The sequence below is a fragment of the Caretta caretta genome, chromosome 6 (genome assembly GCF_965140235.1).
Source record: "Caretta caretta isolate rCarCar2 chromosome 6, rCarCar1.hap1, whole genome shotgun sequence".
Classification (NCBI taxonomy): Eukaryota; Metazoa; Chordata; order Testudines; family Cheloniidae; genus Caretta; species Caretta caretta.
The window spans coordinates 34,210,524-34,227,318 of record NC_134211.1 but is presented as its reverse complement, the minus strand read 5'-3'; the positions used below and the strand labels follow the sequence as shown (position 1 = coordinate 34,227,318).

At 40.6% G+C, this 16,795-nt stretch overlaps 1 protein-coding gene across 6 annotated transcripts in view; it reads left to right on the top strand.

The window, feature by feature from the left end:
• Positions 1–5,005: 5,005 nt before the first annotated feature.
• The window catches only part of IRAG1 (inositol 1,4,5-triphosphate receptor associated 1), a 137,967-nt gene continuing 126,177 nt past the window's right edge, over positions 5,006–16,795 (top strand). For 2 of the 6 annotated variants that reach the window (XM_048852734.2, XM_075129410.1), the window contains exon 1: positions 5,006–5,484. The gene's annotated coding sequence lies outside the window, so the exon portion shown is untranslated. Of the gene's footprint in view, positions 5,563–5,691; positions 5,750–16,795 lie in introns of those variants that run through there. The other 4 variants (XM_075129413.1, XM_048852742.2, XM_075129411.1 and 1 more) reach the window with 3 other exon arrangements.

The following is a 16,795-nucleotide window of genomic DNA, read 5'->3' as shown; positions in this document are numbered from 1 at the left end:
GACACACTGGGGCTCTCTCATTCTTCCTCACAATTATAGTTCCCATGGCTGGGTATATGAACCATTAGGTAGTGGTGTAATTAATCTTAATTGTCTTTTTTTTTTCCTTTTAACTTGACTATCTAAAAGGTGGCTAAGGACAGAAAATTAAGTGGGTTAAATAACACCTTTATTCCACACATCTGCCTAGCTGACTTAAATTTTGTCTATGTGTCTTATGCTTGTAGAGCCAAAACACCTATTGGTGAGTGAGCTGAATTACACATCAGCAACAGACGTTACTAAGTTTCAAATGGGGAAGCTTTATTATCTAGCTATCCTTGTGGGGTTTTTTTATAGCTTCAAATACCATAGGACTTGATTCTGTACCATGCCTGAGTTCTGCCTGAACTGGGCAGACCAGAGTATTTGGCCCCTTAGTGTTTAAGAGCTGCATGGAAAAATGAGATATGGTCAGATCCACACTGTAGTGAGGCCATAGTAATGATGATATCCAAACCAGAAACAAAAGACATACAAATCCTAAGCTGATGTAAATCTGGCAGTTACTTTAAAACAAAATTTATTTTTTTCTTATCACTGAGTAAATTTGTTCAGGGGGAGACAGAAACGTGGAACTCAGTTATGCCAGTTTTGAAGTTATTTTTCTGAGTAGAACTGCACTGAGAGTTACTTAAGCATCATGACTAATTTTCTAGTTATAACTCTTTTATAGATGAACACTTTAAAAAAAACCTTGGTATGTGTGAAATGTTTTCTGATCAAAACTACTCACACTACTGACTGCCAAAATGAGGCTGACAGTCACATTGTTACTGAAGAGAATTTATTTATAAGTTTCCATAGCTTTTATGTTTAATGGAAATGATTGCCCATGGTTGAAGTAAATGATCTGTTTAGAGTGAAGACTTTTGTACTGTAGGAAACTTAAAAATAAAACAACCCAGAGATGAAACCTTCTGTAGCACAAGGGACTGATTAAATATAACATTGATTGCTCTTGGTTTTTCAAAGTTTAAAAGTCAGGGACGCATATATGAAGGAATATATTAATCTCTCTGTTCATATACTGTTTTATTTAATGCAGCATTCAGATTGAGGGACAGGGTTTGGGTTTTTTGTTTGGGGGCAGGACTTTTTGGAGAGAGCATATGGAGTCTTTGAACTGACTGATGTTCTTTCTGGCTATATCTGTCTGTTCTTTTGAATGACTCCATGACTCTTTCATACTGTGTTTGGCTCATCTTCCTATTGTTTGTGTCTTTTTGTGGGCTGAAGCTGACACTCTCTTAAACAGTCTGGGTCATTGGCTGTCCCTGGCCTTCCTCCATAATGCTCTAACTTTTTGTACTCTTCCTGAATTACTGTCCTTGATTTCTGAACCCATAAAATGTTCTTCCATTCTCCTTTATACTGCTTACGCCCTTTGGACTATCTCTGCTCTTTTTGTACTTTCTATGTCTGATTATCCCTTGCTTTCCTCTATACTGTTAGTAGATATTTGACTGTCCCTGGCCCTTCTTTATGCTGCTCTTGGCTTTCCCAGCTGTTTTCTGACACTGTATTGTTTTACACGGGCCTTTTACAGACTCTCTCTCCCCCTGTTTTATATACTTGGATGTACTAGAATTATTAAGAAGTGAGCAGTATTATCTCTGACTCCTGAAGGACCTCTGTATGTCTTCCAGATACACACAATTCCTGTGGCTCTTCTATATAGTTTTTTAGTTATGGGCTCCAATGTGCATCTCAGTGAAGTTCCAGTTAGGTTTTTTTACTGCTATGTCATTTGTGTTGTTTGGAGTGACTAGCCCTTAGCTATCCTGATCTTGGTTACACCTAAGTAAAGCATAGTATGGTGTTTGAAAGAAAGTGAACTCTCCTAATAAGAAAGAAGAACTTAGAAAAAACAAGACTAGGACAATTTCTGGAGAAGTTCCAATAACCAAAGTATTAATGGTGATTGGCAGTCTCATTGAGAATGTAAAAAAATGGGACCAGAGGTTCTAAAGCTACAGGAATATACCTGTTGTGTACATTTTTGATGAACAAGGACATGCAAGTAGCCATGGTAAGGCAAAGGTCCTAGAACTTTATAAGTGGTCCCTGGGGAACAGATATTGCTAACATCAAATTCTAAAATTCATTTAATAGAATCCCAGTTTAATGTCAGAATTTTACACTACTGCAATACTTGAGCTTGTTTGCAGTAGAAAGATTTCTCTATTCTTGGTTCTGTGCTTGCAAAACATATGATCGAGTCTTTCACAAGATGTAAACAGTTTTTGTCTTTTTTTTTTAACCCTAGGCATTACACAGAAAAGATTCAGAAAGATAGGTTGAGCCAAAAGGTAATAAGTAGCATATTTAATACTTCATACAATCCCAATCTTAGACTCTTGAAAATAGTACAATAATTTATTTGTAACTTTTCCTAAGAACTGTTTCTTTCAGACTTTACTGAGGAATTTCAATCTCTGCACAAGTAAATCAAATGTTCAGATGAATTTATATAATTGCTTTCTACAGTTACCTCTTCTCATCTCCCAGTAAGTTTAGTTTTTTCAAATAGCAGATCACTGTAGTGATAAATTTAAGACTCAAATGTATCAGTAAATTATGCCAGATTACATAGTCATTGTTGGTCAGAAAATAATTTCGTGCCTAGAGTTGCTTCCAAGAAGTAAAGACCTTGGGTGAAATCCTGGCTCTACTGAGGTCTGTGGAGCAACTCACATTGACATACTCTAGAGCCAGGATTTCACCCTTGTTTCTAAATCCAGACAGTTGGCTCTAAGCTTTTCCTCTCTATAGGCACCTTACATTGGGATGAAATGTGAGCTATCAGTGTTCATGCTCCATCTCCTCATAAGGCACACAGATCTTGAATTGAGGACCATGGACTTTATAAAAAAGTACCTGTTTTTTAGCTTTTTGTTTTGTTTAAACCTGCTGCACTTGGTCACACTGCAAATGTGCATAATGGCAGAGTCATGGGACACTGAATCCTTACCTTCCAGGGCACCAATTGGAATGAGCACGTAATGACCCACTTGCACATCAGGCCCCACACGTGAAGAAGCACTGAACAAGCCAATGAAATATTTCAGAATAAGAATAATGAAGCATTTGGTGATATTAATGGAGAATACATTAGTGTTAATGACATTATTGCTGCTGAGAAGGCTACTATGAGAACATTCTGAGTAGAGTAATCCAGAGAGATAAGACATAACAGGTTCACCAGGTTGCTGGGTGTGATCAGAATCTCCCCTCAAATATTCCAAAAGTGGCCAGTATCACTGTTCCTTGAAGAAAACCTGTATGTAAAATTATGTTTCTGGAGAACACAACACCATGCCTCACTTGCATTTTTGGGTAACAAAATAGTTATCCAAGGGAGAGCAAGAAAAGATTGGCTGAGAGCCATCCAGGAGCCCAAAGGATTTAGGGCCTAATCCAAAGCCTGTTGAAGTCAATGGAAAAACTCCCATTAACTTCAATGAACTTTGGGTCAGGCTCAAAGTCCAGAGCTAGAACAGTGATACAGTGACTGGCCCGATATGTTTTATGTCTTTCAGAGCACTATTGAGCAGGTGTAGAAATTTTGCCCTAAATCAACATAGTATTAACCAGAAAATGTCTCTGAGATACAGACTAACAGAATGTCCACTGAAAAGTCCAGGTCTGCCATAGCACAAACTAGGCCTGGATATTTTTTTTTATTCCAAGGAAAATGTTTTTGAATGTTTAAAAAATTAAGTAACTAAAGGATGTGAACAGTAAGGAGGGAGAGAAATAATTTGATATGGTTGACGGGATATAATTAGGAGTAATTAACAGTACTTTGTACTTATAGAGTGACTTTATTCTGAGGATGGCAATGGAGTGGTATGAAATTAATCAAATATAAGTTTAGGCTAAATATTAGGGAATAGTCTCAGGAAGCAGGGGTGCTGGAACTAGCGGTGCTGGGGGTGCAGGAGCACCCCCCAGCTTGAAGTGGTTTCCATCATATACAGGGTTTGCAGTTTTGTTTAATAGCTTACAGCACCCCCACTATAAAAACTGTTTCAACGCCCCTGGTGGGAAGCCTCATCACTTGACTAATTTAGTCTAACTTACAAGCGTTGTAGAATGTACTATAGCATATGTTCTCATCCTGGGGGTCATTGCCCAACAAATGTCAGGGGCTCACAACCACACTCCCCTTCTCATATTGCTAAATGGGACGAAGGTCCTGTGTGGACAGGAAGTCCCAGTATGGAAAAGGTTGAAAACCACTGTACCATAAGAAACATACACTAGCAAGGGATGTATTGGATGACCTAGTGGATTTGTAATGAGATGTTTATAGGGGCTTTGGATATGGACAGGGTCAGAAAAGCCAGAAGACAGCATGGGGAAAATTCACAAAGGCCCTTGTTTTCCTTCAAATCCCTTCTTTATGACCCACTTCTCCCATGATGCTCATGGTCATCTGCTGCATGATAATGGCTAGGAAGGTGGCTTAATAGTGATTCATTATTATATCTTGTTCACTTAAACCAACTCCAATTATACAGTTTTCAATTTTTACATCAAGCTAGTATGTACAATCTTGTGCTGTTATTTCTGTCACACTTATCTCCCCACTCACCACCTGCTCCTCTGTTGTGTTCTTTGCATCTTGCCCCCATTTTATTTTTGTATAGCACCTCGTATAATGGGGTCCAGATCTGGGTGCTACTGTAATAAAAATAAAAATTAGGGACTCAACAGTTGGAGGAAAAGCTGTGGGCGATCAGAGTTAGGATTTTTAAATCTTAATTCTTTTCAGTGTTTATATATGAGAAGAAACCATTTATTATCTTGTAATGGCAGAATTCTCCCCCTGCAGGATGTGAGCAATCCCCCTTGACTTTAATGGGAGTTACTCATACTATGTGAGAGGAGAATAGGGCCCAATATTGGAAAGAGGCCAATGTTCTTTACAAGTTCACATGCCTTTTGAGGGGTCATTTAATGTAGGCTGCCTCTGACCAACCAAAGGAAAAACTTCTCCAAATAATTACGTTTATTTCTGTACAATTTCATAGTAAGGGTTAACACATTACGATGAAAATCGTATTTCTTCTGTTCTTCCCACTTGCCCATTTTAATCAGTTATTCAGAAATGAGTAAGTAGATCCTCACATGCAGTGAACTCAGAGAATGCTAATGGGGTATCTGCGTCTTTTTGCTCTCAGAGGCTTAAGCCAGAATTGGGAAAGCCTTTTATTCTACCACTCTCTCGGAGTCAGAAGAAAGGGGCTTTCTGAAGAGTTACTTTAAATTGAAACTCTCTTCTAATGTTAGTCTGCTGACTGTCTTGGGTCTCTGAGTTAGAAACTGCTTCAGCTTAGTTAATAGAGCCAGATGTAACATTGACCTTAAATGGTAAAAGCTCCCAAGAGTGAGAGAGAGGCTCGCCTGAGGGGAAAAAGAGGAATAACTCAGTTTTAGGTAAGTAATCTATGTAACCAAGAATAAGCTGTCTCCTTCATCTGTGAACCAGAACGGAACCATTTTTCCTCCTTAAAGGTACAGTACCTCATTGTTGTGATACTTAACTTACTTGGATAGATTTTTTTTTCCCATTAAATTGACTGTCTAAAAAAAAAAAAAATGGGTGTAGCAAGACCCGTTCTTCTTGCATACTGTTTTGGGAACAGAAAAGTCTTTTGGTAAAGAAGTCTTTGCTGGTTAGATAGAAGTTTGCTAAAGAAAGGTAGGTAATCAGTAATAAAATGCAACCCTGATTCAGAATCGTCGGTAACTGTATTGTGCTGTCTGAGATAATTAGTTAGTACCCTGAAATGTTTATAGACAAATATGTTTAAAATGAGCTCATTATATTTAGCACACAGTTGTATGGTCTTCTTCCTTGCATGCACTCTTTTAACAGTGTATGCACCAGAGTTGCTCATTTTGATGGATTACCTACTTGTCTCTGGAACCTGTCTTTTACAAGACTTATCTGGAACCATTTCTTTACTTAGTACATGTTTGCTTTTAATGCCAGTAAGGGTAAATGAATGCTGATAAGTTACAACTAACTTAGCTGTTGTAATTCTTCAATATCTATTAAAAATAGCCTCCCCCACTCAGCAAATTAAAGTATATTAAAATTCTAAGTAAATATTTTTAAAAAAACAATATTTGATGTTTCTGATATTTCAAATTTCAGTTTGTGCTGAAGCTATTGATAGTTACATTTCCTTGGTAAATTAAAATTTTAAAAATACTTTTTGTTGTTGTGATTAAAATATGTATGTTAAGCATTTTTTCAGATAGAAATATGTAAACGTAATATGTTGGAATAATATGTAAATGAGAATTCAGATCAAGGTCATGAAAGTTGAGGCCAGCAATCATGTTAATAATATAAATGTTCATTAGTGAGTTAGATTTCAAGCTTTTAAAAAATTGCCTGGTTACCACTGGTGAAAAATTCCTGTGCAACTGAGTACACATGGAGAGAATAGACAGCTACATTAGTTTATGCTTCATGCTGTTTAGAAGAAGCATTTTTGTTTTGGATAAAGACAGAGTTCCTGCAAATAGTTACCTCATTTATGTTTGACATTGGTAGGTGTTGTGTATACTGTAAGTGAAAGCTCACTATATCTAGTTTCAAGAGAATCTGGCAAACATTTCTTAATTGCTTTAACATTCAGATCCAGTTACAAACATTATGATTTACTTCACTTCTATTTTTCTCTGAAATTTGAGTCTTTCATTAGTGGCTATTTTTTAAATCATTGATAATGTTGACCTTGTATCTATTAGTACCCTAATAATAAATCTCCTGGAAATGTAAATTAATACATTTATTAGGTTTTATAATTAGGCCACCTAGATGAATGGAAATGACAAAATACAGCCTGCAAAATGCAGCTGAATATTGTGAGTGACACAAAGTAAGAAACAATTCAATACATTAGAAAAAGTAAATGACGTATTTTAGGGAACTCCAATTTTCAAAATATTCCAGTATCGAAGGGCCTTATTCTGATCTATTGGACTTGCATGTATCTTCACTTGTAGCATTATCTATGTCCTTTCGGTGTGCATGATGATTCACAGTTGTTGATCATACATAGAAGAAATTTGGATCATTGCATATTTTATTTATAACTTCATATGTAGACTGGACTAACTGCCATCTTTCAGTTTAAACATCTTCTCATGCTTGCCCCTAGGGCAGAGATATCTTTTGTTAATATCGCATTTCATAGCAACTTGTCAATTGTTGTGTTATTAGATAAACTGTAAATCAAGAAAGAAAGAATATATAATGTAATGCCCAGAGTTGTAGTTGTTATAACTCTATAATTAAAAACAATCATACTTAGTATAAAAAAAATACAGGTAGCACTCATGCACTGATACATAAGGCTATGGATCTGTATTCACAATAATTGTTTTTAATTGCGGACTGTGATATAGTAGCTAAACTTACCACTTTATTTAATCGCTTTTATCGCTAACTTATAGGCGCTGATAATATCCCTTCTAGGAAACTTCCTAGAACTCTGTGGTGTCTGCATGCATCTTTATCTCTCATTACCTTTCATTTTGTCCATTTTAAAAAATTATTTATTTTTTTATTAGGGGTCAGTGGTAGCCTAAGTCACAGTCCATGGATCCAGGCACCAAGCAGAGTGGGGACCAATGGCTACTTAGTGGCTGGATCCATTGATCCAAGGGATTTGAGGGGGTTGGGGAGAGAAAGTGATCCAGTATGCTGTCACTGCAGGAGGCAACTGGTGCCAAGGGTTGGGACTACTGGACTCTCTGCCTCTTGCCAACCTGCTAATATTAGTCACTTTTCAGCTAATACTGCAGAACACCTGAACCAGCTGGCAGCTAGTGGAAATGGGAATTAGGGAGCTGGTAGCATGTACTTTCTAGGGTCTCCTTTACATAAGAAGGTTGTGTGGTACCCCTTTAGCCCCAGATTCCCAGAGACGGTGTCTCTGCTAACGCAGCGGCTGCTGACAGAGAGCAGGGGCTGAGTGAGAAAATACAGTATAAGGCTATATCTTACTCTGCCTGTCCACTAAAACTTCATTCCATCTATCTGTCTTATACATCTGTCTAGGAACTTATATGCTGCCCACCACTATAGTATCAGAGTGCTTAGAAAAGCAGAGCAAGTTGGGCCCTGATCAGTTGGTTCAGATAGTCAAGGGCTGCAACCACCTTTCATCACTGCTCTCTGCCCACTCCTGGTTTCAGGCATGTGAGTAAGAAAGAGAACCTGCTGCAGTTCCAGGCAAAGGAAAGTACATCCATAGCCTTTTTGAGGGGGAGAGAGAGAGAGACTAGGCACCTGGTGGCTGGCTGCTTCTTCCTTAGATTTGTGGGACAGAAAGAAAGAGGTTTCAGAGGAACAGCCGTGTTAGTCTGTATTCGCAAAAAGAAAAGGAGTACTTGTGGCACCTTAGAGACTAACCAATTTATTTGAGCATGAGCTTTCGTGAGCTACAGAGCTACATCTGATGAAGTGAGCTGTAGCTCACGAAAGCTCATGCTCAAATAAATTGGTTAGTCTCTAAGGTGACACAAGTACTCCTTTTCTTTTTTAGAAAGAAAGAGGAATCTCGCAGCTTCCTTCCCCTGTCCTGACCTTCAGGCCCTCTATGGGGATTTCCTGCTGGTGCCTTCACATCTGCTGCCTTGTGGAAGTGGGTCTGAGAGAGACTGTTTGGAAGATAGGTATCAGTGATGGGGGTTTATGAGTGGAGAGAGGTCCAGGAACCAGTGATAGTGTCTGTTAATTATATTAATTATGCACATATGCATTTGATAAATTAAGGGGAACTATAATGATGAATGCAGAGCTTTGAAATATTGCCTGAGTTGCTTCCATTCGACAGCCTGCTCCTGAGGAGCAGGGTTCATTTCTGTGGCAGAAGGGAGGAAGATCTTGACATGTGAAGAGAAGAGGACAATCCTGTTCAGGTGAGAATAAGTGTCTGTCAGGGAAAGGATATAACTGGGGGGGCAGAGGTCTGACAGGATTTGGTTTTGGTTAATCCAGGCCCACAAATAGATAAAATCTCTTCCTGCAGTAGAGTGAGGCAGCCAGGGTTCTTTCTCTACTGATTTATCTTACCTTTCTCCTGTGAAGTCTTTCCATTGTAGAATGATAGATTTTATAACTCCCGACCCCCCAAAAGATTGACATTTTATTTAAAGAAATAAAAATTGAAATGTAATAAGATGAATAAAGCATGCCAGTATATGTGTCAGTGGGCTATTTGTGCATTTCTCGGGGGGGCTGTAGGCACAAGGTCCAAAGATTTTATACCTCTCAGTTCACCAGTAACATACAAATGCATGTCCTGTTGTGGCTTGTCAGTGCAGAAAGTTACATGGTAGAACCACATTACGTGACATATTCATCCAAATTACATGCATACGAAATACTCCTCCTGCAAGTGAAGAGGGAATATGGTTTTTGACTGTTATCCTTGTGTCATAACATCCAATGGAGTCCGTTTGGCCAGATCCTTGCTGTTCTTCTTCAGTTAATAGGAGTCTTGAGTATTTACATATCCAGCCATAAGAGGCTGTCTTTCTTGGAGAATTCATGTAGTTAGTTTCATTGGTTGCAAAGCTTGCAGACTGAAATATGTGTTTTGTACTTGCAGTGTGTTTTGTACTCCTGTGTCTAGGAGGACAAGAGTGTATGCTTTGGGTTGGGGCTTGTCATAAAAATAAAGTTGTTAGGGATTATGTAATGATGCAAAGTGTTCTGCAATGCTGACATTATACATGGGAGTCTGTGGCTCCAATCCTATACTACTGAATGCAACAGCAAAACTGCTGTTGTCTTCAATGGAGCAGCAGCAAGCCCTCAGTGAGTACCACAAAGGAAGGTTATGACAGTACAGAGGAAATAAGAGTCTGAAATCTGTGAATTTGGCCAAGAACAAAGAGGTTTTTCACCCATCTTGCTTTGTACCCTTGCACCAATGAATAGCAGGGTATGTGGAGTGGCATCTGTTTCAAATCTTAAAAAACAAACCCTGCAATGAAAAAGCAAACTGGTTCCCTTTTCTGAGTGTTCTAGCAGTTTCTTTTGACTTGTGATACAGGCTAACTGGGACAGTGGAGTGTACTCAGCAGGGTAGCATAAAATGAGAGACATAAATTATTAACATTTCCTGTTTGGAAAATTTAGCAGCATGTTCAGTCATGGTGAACTGTGCCCTAACTGCTGTACACAGAAATTAAAAATAAAATGTTCAACCATAACTCAAAGAAGAATTTGTGGAGGGGGAAGGGAAATATTTTCACAAAGTATAAAAATACACACACGGCCTTGACTTATTTGACAAGAGCTGAAGACATTTTAGCCACTGTACTGCTTTTATTTTTATTTTTCAAGGGTGAATGAATGTAGTTAACTTCAGGACTCATGAAAATGGCATGATGTGGCTGGTTGCAGCTAAATCTAGTGGCAAGAAGTATAGATGGTGAAAATTATATTACTGCAGAAGGCCTGCACAAGGTCTATACAATGTTTAGGCCCCATGTTATGGTTTTAATTGGGGCATAAGGCCTTTCTTGTGCAGATCCTCTGCACTGGGATAAATACTGTTCTTAATGGAAGCTTCCCCACATAATAGCTCTACTAGTGCCCATCATCTTGACACTTCTGAATGGTGATTACATTTTAACAAACTCGCTGCAGATCATGCTCTCTGGAATGATAGTTGTCATAATTGTTTTTCCTGCTGTTTTAGATGGAGGTAGATTTAAGTCTTAAAATAACAGTGGTCAATAAAGCAGAATGAGGAAAATGAAATAGTTGCATGTTTTGATTTGTCAAATGCTAATCCTTGGATATAGGGTACACTCAGCATGGCATGCTGGGAATTTTGGAACTTGTACTGTCTCAGTCACAGACCACTGATATTGTACCTATTTCCAGCAGTACTAAGTAAGCATGGCAACAAAAGAATAATCATTGTGTGGTGGGAAGACTTACCGTGGACATAATGGGATGTATTATGTGAGTTGTACATATCACACCTCTGTGCTAAACTTTTGTGAACTGTTGGGAACTTTTTGAATACAGCATTGCACTAAAATGTTTTTTTCTGAAATTCAAATACTGTACACTGATGGGAAGGACTTGCTGAAATATTAAAAACCTTGCACTTGTAAGATGCTTTTGACATTTCCTGTTGAATTTGACTTTTTTTAAAAGCCTTTTACATTTCCTGTTTAATGGATCTAGAATGGTGTTTGTCAGTAAAATGGCAAACATCAACGACCCTAGTCTATACAAGGCTGACATAAAATCATAACAGAAAGATGAATAATACCACAGGATTTCTCAGGAAATCTGTAATTATGCGTCATGATATTTCCCTGTGTTGGAATGGGTTCAGAAGTTGCATTATATTAAACTGCAGTATTTTTTTCACTGACCAGTAGCAAAAATGACACTGTGTCTGAGAACCAGAAAGAAAAATACCATACCAAAGATGAGTAACTTTTTTTTATTGTAGAAGGGTAAATGATGAGATGCAGTTTGGTCTTTAAGATACAGTAGGGAAAATCTTGTAAATCAGTGTAGCTCCATTGAAATCAGTAGAGCTATGCCAATTGACATCAGCTAAGGGTCTGCTCCAATTAATTTTCATTGCCACTGAGAAGGGAGGGTACAGCCACTTCCGCACCCACCTACCCCAAAAGATATTAAAGTAGTACCCCTTCTCTTACGAAAGAGGAAGACACTCCTACCGTTTCAAAACTAAATGTCAGAGTTTATAGAATATCCTTCCTCTTTCTAAAATTCATTATAGCTGGACCTTTAAGCTTAATAACTTTTGCTTTTATTAACCATATCTTGTTACTTTAACTATTAGCTATAGATACAGTACTCATCTACCCTGACTTTTAACTTCTGCTCCAATGATCCATAAAAATGTACAGAAATTCACAATGTGCACTGCCAGTTTATATACTTCAAAGATTACACAAATATGTCATGCAGTTACAAGAGGTTTTTTTCTCCCCTGTAGGTTAGATACTGTACTATCATCTTTTTATATTTATCTGTGAGCATCTGCTAAGAAAATAAAAGAATATGTGACTTTGACAACCAAGAAAGTTCTATAAAAAGTCTGTTGCTATGTTTAAATGCCTACACACAGTTGCTATGGCAATAAAATTCTCAAAATGATGTAAGAATTGACACAGCTCATTGCCAGTCCTTTCTGGGACAGGAAACTTGTTGGACCTAGGAGATGAAGGCAGTCAATGTATTAGGACAGAGCTCCCTTATATAGTTTCAGGTGCCCTATGCTCCTCTCTGGTAAGCAAAAGGCAGCCTAAACCCACAGACCCTAGCTGGGGAGGACATATGGAAGGGAATGTAGCATTCTCCTCTTTCCTGATTTAATGGAAACCCTTTTTCAGGATTTGTATTGATAGGGAGGGGATGGAGATGTCAGCCATTCTCCACAATTCCCCCTACCCCATGGAACAAAATATTGCAAGTCATTGCATACATTTTTACAGTAACCTGTGTGGGTTCCCTGTCTGCCCCAAACTCTGTAACCATGCTATGAAAAGGTGGGAGGGAGGGAAGTGGGTGAAAGTTGTGAATGCCTCAAGGTCTGTGGGTTTGGGTTGGCTGATCTTCCAGCTGCTTCTGAGAAGGGCAGTAAATCCTATTTCTCATGGGAGAATTAGGAGGAATTTTCATGATGCATGAGGAATTAAACATGCAAATCCTAAGAGTTATACTGGGAACTGTGATGAAATGCTTGGTGTAGAATTGTCAGCTCAGTAGGACTTGCTCCTGTTGTTTCTTCCATTGAGCAACATATTAGATGAAAGTAAGTCAGAGAAAGTCAGGACAAGCTTTATCTATCTGGGGGAGCAGTATGCAAAGTACTGGATAAGTGTGTAGTGACTGTCATCACCCTCCATTGTGTCTCTTACTTGACCACTAATGATGATTCTTCAAAGACCACTCCAGAGTACCAGATTATATCCCAATATGTGCTGTTTAGCTAAAGTGTGGTGTCCAAAGTCTGCAGCACACAGATACATTAAAGGACAAAGATAAATTTGAGTAAGGTACCTTTTGATGAAGTACAGTTGAGAGATATGGTAATAAGAATGCATCAGAGTTGTCAGTCTGAGTTCTTAAAGTTGCCAAGTACTGAAAAAGAATACTTCTATTCAAGGTTCAATCTACTGATTGAACTCCTGATAAAATTGATCTTGTAGGTGCTACAGTATTCTCTGGCTTATGGGCAAACACAGATCTGTTGTATTTATTTAGATAGAATATGTGGGTCCAAAGAATCGTGACCTTAACTGTCCAGCGTTAAACAAGGTTCCGTGTTTGGTCCATGAAGACCTTAGCTTGCTTAGCACTGTGGCAAACACACCATTAAAAATCCTTTTAACCTTGTATTAAAGATACAGAAAAGAAGGAAAAACAGTTAAAGCATTTGAAATGTATTAAGTAAGGATTTCATTTTAGCATCGCCCCTTGCTCCCCTTCCCTTTAGCTGGAGAGAGTTTTTAGAAGGAAAACCCCCTTATTTGACACTCTCTTTTAGGTGATGTTAAAGATGGTAATTGTCCTTTTTGTGGGGAGAAAAGAAGCTAGTTCAAATGGGCTGGAGTTGTTGTTAAAGTCCATTCCTCCCACTGCTCGAAAAACACAGGCACAGCACACAGTCTTATCAGCCATGCCAAGACCTGGCAAACTTGTACCAGCGTCAGGCTGGTTAGGGTATTGCAATTAACTGCTTCTCTGGTCACAGGCTTACAGCAGTATTGCAAAATATACAGTCTTAGGCCTTGCCTACACTGGCAAGTTTCTGTGGAGTAAAGCAGCTTTCTGCGCTGTAACTCCCGAGGTGTACACACTGCCAAGCCACTTTGTGCGCAGAAACTGCACAGTTACAGCACTGTTTTAAAAAAACAAAAACAAAAAACACCCCAACGAGAGGCATAGAGTTTTCTGTGCTGGGGGTACAGTGCCTCAGTGCCAGTGTAGACACCCTGGTCAATTACAGCGCTGTGATTGGCCTCCAGGAGGTGTACCACAATGCCTGTTCTCACCTCTCTTTTCATCGGTTTGAACTCTACTGCCCTGATGTCAAGTGACCAACAGTCATCCCCACCCCATACATTTTGAAAGTCCCCTTCCTGTTTGCTCAGTGACACTTGCAGTGGTCTCATCGCATCTTTCCAGGTGACCATGCCTGCTCCACATACCAGGCGATCCCCTGCTTGGAGCAGTGCCAAGCTGCTGGCCCTCATCAGCATTTGGGGGAAAGGAAGCTGTCCAGTCCAAGCTGCGCTCCAGCCGTAGGAATTACAATACCAATGGACAGATTTCACGATGCATAAAAAAAGGGGCCATGACCGGGACACACTTCAGTGCAGGGTCAAAGTGAAGGAACGCCTACCAAAAGCGCGGGAGGCAAACAGCTGCTCCGGTTTTGTGCTCACGAGCTGCCAGCTCTACGAAGAGGTGCCAGCTCTACAAAGAGCTGGACGCAATACTCGGCGATGACCCCACCTCCACTGCGAAGGCCACTTGTGGATACTTTGGTGGCTTGAGTGCCAGTCAAGAGTGGAGCCAGGAGGAGGAAATCTTGGGGGAGTGGGAGGACCCAGAGGCCGAGGACAACTCGGAGGTCAGAGATACATGCAGCCAGGAGCTCTTTTCTACCCTGAAGGGGGCTAGCCAGTCACAGATGTCGGATCTTGGCAAAGTGCAAACAGGAGAGGAGGCCCCTGGTAAGTGGCTTTGATTTTTGGGAATTGCTGAAGCAAGTTGTTGTGGGCAGGAGGGTTGCAGAAAGCAGGCTTGGTTACCCGCTGCACTGTACTCCAAAGGAGAAGGTTGGATATGATACCTGGACATACACAAATCTTTAACCGTCCCGGGACCCCACCTTTTCCCTTCTCCCATCCCCCTCAGTACTGATGTATTTTTTTGTTTGTTTGTCTCTCTCCTCCAGTTGTTGTTTTTTAATAAAAGAATTGTGTTGGTTTGAAAGCAATCTTTATTCCATTAATTGAAAGCAAACAGAGCCCTGCAAAGCAACAGGCAATTTTCTTACACCTTCATGGTGCATCATCTGCACCAATCACAATCACCTCCTAGCATTACAAGCACTGCACTCCCGAGCACAGCAACAAACTTTAGTGGCTTTCAGCTTCAAATTGCTGCCTCAAGGCATCCCTGGTCCTTATGGCTCCATGCTGTGCCCCTCTAAAAGCCCTGGTCTCTGGCTGTTCAAATTCAGCCTCCAGACACTGAGCCTCAGTGGTCCAGCCCTGAGTGAAGATTTCACCCGTCCCTTCACAATATTACGGAGCATACAGCACGCGACTATAAGCATAGGAATATTGTCATCAGCCAGGTCCAGCCTCCATATAGGCAGTGCCAATGTGCCTTTAAATGGGCAAAAGCACACTCAGCAGCCATTCTGCAGTTGCTCAGCCTGTGGTTGAACTGCTCCTTGCTGCTGTCAAGGTGCCCCATGTATGGCTTCATAAACCACGGCATTAAGGGGTAGGCGGGGCCTCCCAGGATCACGATGGGCATCTCAACTTCCCCTACAGTGATCTTCTGCTCTGGGAAGAAAGTCCCTGCTTGCAGCTTCCCAAACAGGTCAGTGTTCTAAAAGATGCATGCATCATGTACCTTTCCGGACCAGCCTGTGTTAATGTCTGTGAAATGCCCACAGTGATCCACAAGCACCTGGAGAACCACTGAGAAATACCCTTTCCGATGAATGTACTGGTGGCTAGGTGGTCTGGTGCCAAAATTGGAATATTTGTGCCATCTATCCCCGCTCTGCAGTTAGGGAAACCTAGCTTTGTGCAAAGCCATCCACAATGTCATGCACGTTGCTCAGAGTTACAGCCTTTCGGAGCAGGATGCAATTAATGGCCCTGCACACTTCTGTCAACACGAGCTCAATGGTCAACTCCCACTCCAAACTGGTTAGTGACTAATCAGGAGCAGTCTGGAGTAGCCAGCTTCCACAGTGTAATTGCCACGTGCTTCTCCAATGACAGGACAGCTCTCATTCTCGTGTCTTTGCGTCGCAGGGCTGGGGTGAACTCATCTCACGGTCCCATGAATGTGGCTTTCTTCATCCGAAAGTTCTGCAGCCACTGCTCGTCATCCCAGACGTGCATGATGATGTGATCCCACCACTCAGTGCTTGTTTCCCAAGTCCAGAAATTGGCGTTCCACTGTGGTCAGCACCTCCGTGAATGCCACAAGCAATCTTGTGTCGTAGCTACTATGCGTGGCGAGATCAACGTTGCACTCCTCTTGCCTTTGTAGTTTAAGAAATAACTGCCACTTGTGACATGTTGGTGAGAGCAAGCAGCATATTGGTCAACAGTGTGGGATCCATTCCTGCAGACCTAAGAGGCACAGCACTCAGATGGCGCCAAATGCGGACAGAAGCACAGGGATTGCTGGGATGCGAAGCAATGCATCACAGGGCTTTGGGACAGGACCCAGAATGACCTGCAACCCCCTCCGCCTTCCCACAACTCATAGCGGCAGAAGAGGAAGAGATGCTCTGTGGGATGGCTGCCCAGAGTGCACTGCTCCGAATACCGCTGCAAGTGCCGCAAGTGTGAACATGCTATTGTGCAGGCAGCTGACAGTGTGAACACACAAGACGGTTTCCCTTCAGTGCTCTCTGAGTGGTGCTGTAGCTCTGCCAGGTTAGACATACCCTTAGTTGACTAGGCC